The 7068-nt window shown below is 35.2% G+C and overlaps 1 long non-coding RNA gene across 4 annotated transcripts in view; it reads right to left on the reverse strand.

Annotated features, from left to right (window-relative positions):
• The window catches only part of LOC131383676 (uncharacterized), a 47091-nt gene extending 43617 nt beyond the window's left edge, over nucleotides 1-3474 (reverse strand). For 2 of the 4 annotated variants that reach the window (XR_009213867.1, XR_009213870.1), the window contains exon 1: nucleotides 3345-3474. This is a non-coding gene — a long non-coding RNA (uncharacterized LOC131383676). The remainder of the gene's footprint in view (nucleotides 1-3344) is intronic. The other 2 variants (XR_009213871.1, XR_009213874.1) reach the window with 2 other exon arrangements.
• Nucleotides 3475-7068: the final 3594 nt, after the last annotated feature.

Here is a 7068-nt window from a genome sequence, read left to right on the forward strand (position 1 = left end):
CCCTGTCTCAAAAAAAAAAAAAAAAAAAAGGGAACTAATTGCTGTTAGTGTTACGTACAATGAATTAAATATTTGTGTTCACACTCCCCACCTCCAAATTTATATTTTGAAATCATAACCCCCCAATATTATGTTTTTATGATGTGGGGCCTTTGGGATATAAAAGAGGGTTGAGCCTTCATGAATGCGGTTAGTGTCCTTACAAAAGAGACCACAGAGAACTTTCTAGCCATCTTCCTTTATGTGAGTATACAATGAGATAATGGTGGTCTGAAACCTGGAAGAGGAGCTTCACCAGCATGCAACCATGCTGGTGCCCTGATCTTGGTCTTCCAGCCTCCAGAACTGTGAGGAATACATTTCTGCCATCTATAAGCCACCCCAGTCTATGGTACTTTGTCTTGGCACCCTGAATGATTTAAAATAGAAATTGTTTCCTGATTGTTTGGCTTTGTGCTTTTCTGGCAGAATTGAACTACCATGAGGTTATGATGATCTTTGCCAATTTCTGTAACTAGCAAACAAAATAGCTTTAATTGTGGTTCATGTGGTAAGGATTTTATTTTTCTAATCATTGACCTGTGTAGATCAGATAACCTGTTATAATAAGGGTATATATTATCCACACTGTGTTAGATATATATTGACTATATTTGCACATATTTTGGAGTTTATTTTATGTTATTGGGTTTACAATCCTCCAACATTTTGTTAGACTTAGGGCTCAGATTTTTCTAAACTGTGAATATTTCCAAGTAAATAACTTTTTTCCTTTAAAGTTGATTAGAAATTGGAAAGTATTACTTTGGCATTGAAGCATAAAAACCGACATCAGAGGGAACATGCACACAGAAACTTACACTCTTAAATATATACATATACAATTTGAGAAGGCAAGCTGTTTTAAGAAACAAAAGGTTTTTAAATCAGATAGCTGTATAGTACTGTTTTGTAGACAAGAGGAGACTTATGAGGATGTGAATATATATGTAGGTAGTTCCATTTGTGGAATTTTATAAGAATGAATGAAGCTTTAATGAAAATTTAATATAACTTCAAAATATTAGAAGACCTTAATATTGGAAAACAATTTTTTGCATTGTACAGGTGCAAATGCTAGATTTTTGTAGGTGACAACACCTTATAATAACTGTGAACTGAGCGTACTATGGCAAATGACATCATGATCTCTCTAATTTAATATTTTACAGAAAAGTGTTATGAGAAATTTAACTAAGGGTTGCAACATCCAGTGCTATTAAAATGTTCAGAACAAACAAAGTCTTTCAAACAGAAAATTATGAAAGAAATTGGGAATTTAAGGGAGGATCTGGTACTAACAAAGAATGATATTTCTCAGAGTGAACTTTTAAGGTCTAGTGCCAGACCCAGAGCACAGACACTGCTCAGCGCAGGAGCTTGATATCTCCTCAGCAGTAGATAATAGACAGTACTAGTCAGGTAATCAGGATCAGTCAGTTATAGTATTTTGGGATTCCATTGCAAAATCACATCCTGGCTTAGATCTGCAAGCTTAGTTGTCCTTTAGGAACTACTTATTGAATAAACAAACGAATGGGGAGTGTGGTGATAGTAGAAAGCTGGTATCTCCGATCAGTGTTTAAAAAAACATTCAAAGGAATTTGGTTAATGCCTAAACAGAAGACATTAACCAAAAAGAGGGTGGGCAAAGGACCAAGGAGAGTGGCAGTAGGATAAACGTGATGACAATGGAGGCAACTAGTCAGTTACAAAATTCTCACAGCTGGAGCATGACCCAGACGCTGGGATGGGTGTAGGTCCAGGACTTAGGTCTTGGAGTTTCTGGAGGAACAAAACAAAATCTCAGACTGAGAAAAACACATCTACTGGTGCAGTTATCAAGGTTGACATCTTAGGGAACCAGAAGGTGTGTAGCAAGGTTGAATCAAGATGGGATCACTTGAGGTCTGAAATGGGACTGTGTTGACCCTAGAACCTGAGTGAGGTTTGAACCTTCAGGAAAGAATCAAGTTTCTATTTTTGAGAAGGAATAGTTTCAGCAAACGGATTAAATTCATGTTTATCATGGCAGTTTGACTTTTCTTTCCAGTGAAATTCCATGGAGAGAATAACATAAATTACATTCCCAGTAAAATTACATGCAACTGGGGAACATATGAGGTAGTTAGATTCTTAACTAAACAGTTCAACTCATAAAACAAATTTTGGAACAATCTAGCAGGCAGCTTGAAGCAGGTGTGGATCAATCTGTTGGGAGACAATTTTCCATGGGTTTCTAGTGGTTCTGCACATCTTATAAGCAAAACTTTGACTGTCCTTTGTTCTAGATGTTGGCATCATACCTTGGAAGACAGAGAGGATCTCTCTTTCGATCAAAGTACAGCCATGCTTACTATCTAGTACAATACAAATGTCTCTGGAGCAAATGGTAAACACAATTACTGCCGTCATTAAAGCTCCTGATTCTCTAAGCTCAGGTTCCTTTCCTGTAACACAACCCACAACGTTGTGTGGGCTTGTGTCATTTGGCTCTCTTCACATTACCCTGTGTTAATTGAGGCTTTGGTAACCAGCCCCAAAATGCTGATACTGTGGCTACTGCTATTGATATGGGTGAAAAACTATTCATCTCTCATCTAGGAGTCTCAGATGTTCTACCAACATTCATGAAATTGTGACAGAGTGACAGAGTCGCTAACAAGAGAATGCCATCTCAGACATTTTACAGTTTTTGGCATAACTAGAGCTGACTTTGGAAGTCTGTAAATATAAAACTTTATTCTAAATAAGCCAAAAGAATATTAAAGCTTTTAAAGACGCACCCATGCATGCCCAAATCAATATGTTTCTTTAAATCCTTATTCTAATAGCATCTTTTAGGTAATTCATCTTTTAAAACATGATGGTTATCTAATTTAGGACTGAAAACTCAAAGTTGCTGAATTTTACAGAATGATTCTTATAAGAAACTAAAGACATCTGTATTCGGGGAAAAAATGTGGAGGAGTGCCTTTGATTGATTGATTAGATTGATTCAACTTGTCAACATATATCCTAACGACTGTATTTTCCCGATTGAAGTTGGCATTAGTTTTTAAGGTATGCTATGGGAATTGTAAATCTCTAAATGTAATTGGAAACAGTGTATCGGAATGATATTTTTTAAAAAACATTGGCCTTTCTGCAGGAAGACTTGGCTTAAGGTTCCAGATTTTAAGTTTTATCTTATGATCGTGAATAAATTATTCATTTTCTTTGAGCATTGTTTCAGTCTGTTTGGTTGAGTATAACAAAATAACATAACCTACGTCGCTTATAAACAAGAGAAATGTATTTCTTACAGTCCTAGAGGCTAGGAAGTCCAAGATCGAGGCACCAGAAGATTCATTGTCTGGAAAGGGCTCCCTGTCTGGTTCATAGATGGTGTCTTTTTGCTGTGTCCTTACATGGTGGAAGGGGCTAACCAGTTCTCTCTGTTCTTTTTTATGAGGGCATTAATCCCCATCATGAGGTCTCTGCCTTTGTGATCTAATCAGTTCCCAAAGGTTCTACCTCATAATGCTCAAGGGTTTGGATTCTCACATATGAATTTTGGGGAGACACAAAGGCTTTCTATTTTCTCTCATTTTCAAGATCAAACTAGCCGAAGCCCACAGGATCCAGAATGAAAGCAATTGCTCTCCCTTTTTCCTCATCTAAACACCAATGATACTATAAAAGAAGCACAAAATCCGACTTCATGCACAAGTATTTCCTGGAGCGGTCTTTCCCTCCCTGAATTCTAACATTAATTAGCATTTGTACTATACACGTATGACAATCATGTACTGCCTCGTGACACTTCTCTTGCTTGCTATCTTAACATGCCATTTAAAGTAAATTTATTTAACAAAACCCACAGAAACATTCGTATCTTGTCTCTAAAATTAGAATGTAAACTCTTTGAGGGAAAAAGTTTTATAATTTTTGTTTTCTTCATAGCACGTAATGCAGTGCTTTGAAAACAGTGTGTTCCTTAAATACATGGGGATTCAAGTGAAGAGCTTAGAATGACAAGAACAAATAATTATATTGTGTGAGTTTGCCGACCATACTGTGTTTAATCTGGCTGCTTATTCCCATGCTGTGCTCTCAAAGGCACAGATTTAATGTGGTAATTCCAATCGATTTAAACTAAAATGAAAGTACTGGGAAAGGAAAACTGTTGGCACCTTCTAATAGCATGTAATAAGTTTATAGACTTGGAAGCAGTATTTTTAACCTTGGCATTTGTTTCAGAATGTGTTTTGTTTCACCCTATTTTTGCTAACTACTGGTGGAGTGTTGGATTATTGAGCTGAAGAGTTTATAATACTCTCATCATTTGTCAGCATAATGTTTGGAAACTATGGTATTAGATAGGAGAAGTTGTGATTTATATTGCCACTTTTTAATCTTCTCTGTGACAGTCTTCTGGGAACTGTGAGATGTAAGCAATAACTGAAAATGAAGGTAATGCGTGACACCTTATCCTGACGAATGAGTTAGATGATGTGACATTAGATACTGTGTCTTGCTGTTTTTGTCATCTATTTGCATAACAATGGTCCTCATTATTCTCAATAAAAATTTGGGTCATTGTATTTTATAACCTCCGTATTAGGCAAAACCTTATGAAACTGCTGATACTTGATCTTTTTGACTTACTAAAATGGTAATATCATATAATTTAACCTACCTAATATTTAGCTATCTAAATTACTGCCTCATGTATACACTTTTTGAAAGAAAAGATCTTGAGACCAGTCTTTTCTATCAATGAATCCATGTTTAAATTTATTTAAAATATATATCTTTAGACTCTGGTTGAATGTGATATTATTGAGTTTTGTTTACCTTTCTTTCCTCTTACAGTTGGAGTGGTACCTGTACATGGCAAGATAATCATATTCTGGTCTGATACAGACTCAGTGCACTTTCCTTATAGCATCTAATGTCCAGCTTCTGAATATCAGCTTTTTTAGCATCTGTCGTCACCACCCTTGCCAAGAACAGACCAGAAAACTTCCCAATCTGGAACCAATGACATTAAAAGGGCTTTGTCTATTGTTTAGTTAGTACAATCCAAGCAGCAACATTTATGATGGGAAAATACAAGGGTGAAAAAGTTGTCCTGTATCTATAAATAAAGTGTGTGATTTTAGAATAGGATAGCAACTGTGGTTGAAGAAGAAATTAAACGATAATGTTGTGGGCTACTTCTAAGGTAGATCACGAAGATCACATGGCAGTGATTCAAATGACAGAAAACTGGTCGAATTTTTTCGCTGTAAATAAAAGAAATGTTATAAAAGAAAATGTGACAGATCTTAGTAATAGATTGGACAGTTTGATGGAACAATAAGAACTTCTGTTCCAGATAGGGTACAAATGAAGATTTACAACACTGTGCTTTATCTTGTTCTCTATGCACAAACTATGTGAGCACAGGCCTACACCATCTGGTATGGCCTATGTAACCCATATGTTTGTTACTGTACTATTTTACCTGGAAGAGTAAATTTACATGAGTAGATTTTTGTTGTTGTTGTTATGTAAAGACCTTTGAGTTAGACAAATCAAATGTAAAGTGAGTATGCTAAAGCAGCTAAGGTGAGTTTGTGCCTGCAATTTGTCTGTGAGAAGAGATTAACCTATCAAAGACCAAAAAGCAGTTGTAGGTTGTGCATATTACATTACTAAATGGCACCAATGCCTGATAGTTGTAAATAAAAATGATTTATCATAGATTTTACAAGTCTGTAATAGTTTATTAATTGTACAATATAAGAAAACTTTTCAATTATTTTTGATGTGTTATAATTAACCATAGCACATAATTTAAAATATTAATCGAATATGAGGGAAAATACTTCCATCAGATATACATCCAGGTATTGCCTATCATTTGATGTCTAAGGAGACATATTTCTTCAGATTTATTTTGAAGCATATTTAGTATACATTGATTCAGGGAAGTATAAATATAACTATTTCAGTAAGTGTAATACACATAGTTATGAAACATTCTCTTAAAAAATTGTATTTTTCTCTAGGCAAGAGAAACTTTTCCAATTATCCTTTAAATTTGTAGTCTTAAAACAAGACAAAGTATTTGTTATCTAATGTTATAATAGTATAGGTACATTATACACATCATACACATAGGTGTATGATTAGGAGTATGTGATCTGGAACCAGGCTGCATAGCTTCAAAACTTGGCCCCTTATGTGTTTCCAAACAAGCTATTTAGACTCTCTTAGAAACAGTTTTCTTTTCTGTAAAATGAAAATGATATTGGCTACCGCATAGAGTTTTCGTGAGAATTAAATATGTTTAGTACCTGAAAGCTCTTAGAACATTGCCTCTGCCTATGCCATTGGCAAGTATCAATAAATGTTAGCTATTGTTATTACTACCCACTGTTTTCAGCAACATTTATTTTTAAAACTTAAGTATGCTTAAAAGTAAAGTGATTTAAAGAAGTTATTTTGTTGTCTTCAAATACAGACAGAGAAATGAGAACTAAAGAGTTTTGTATTAAAAAAGAAGTGAAGAAAGTTATACATATATAAAACATATAAATATCTTTGGGGAGATATGGGTTGAATTATTTCTCCACCCAAAATTTATATGCTGAAGCCTTCATTTCATTGTGATTGTCTCTGGAGTTGTAGCCTTTGCAAGCTACTTAGGGTTAGTTGAGTTCATGACAGTAGGGCCTGCATGATGCAATTAGTGTCCTTGTGTCTTTATTAGAAAGAGAGTAGCATTTTTTCTATCAATCTCTCTCTCTCTCTCTCTGCCTTTAAGGATACAGTGAGAAGGTGGCCTTCCATAAGCCAGGAGGAGAGTCTTCACCAGTAACCTAAATAGGCAGCATCTTGATCTTGGACTTGCCAGTACACAGAACTGTGAGAATAAATGTCTATTGTTTAAATCACCCAAGCTATGATATTGTGTAATAGCAGCTTGAGCAGACAAGTAAAAGGGACAACCAGAACATTAATTTATGGGCTTAACCTTTTAAATACTCTCACTAGTTA

This window comes from Hylobates moloch, unplaced genomic scaffold, assembly GCF_009828535.3.
Source record: "Hylobates moloch isolate HMO894 unplaced genomic scaffold, HMol_V3 SCAFFOLD_1, whole genome shotgun sequence".
NCBI classification, from domain to species: Eukaryota; Metazoa; Chordata; class Mammalia; order Primates; family Hylobatidae; genus Hylobates; species Hylobates moloch.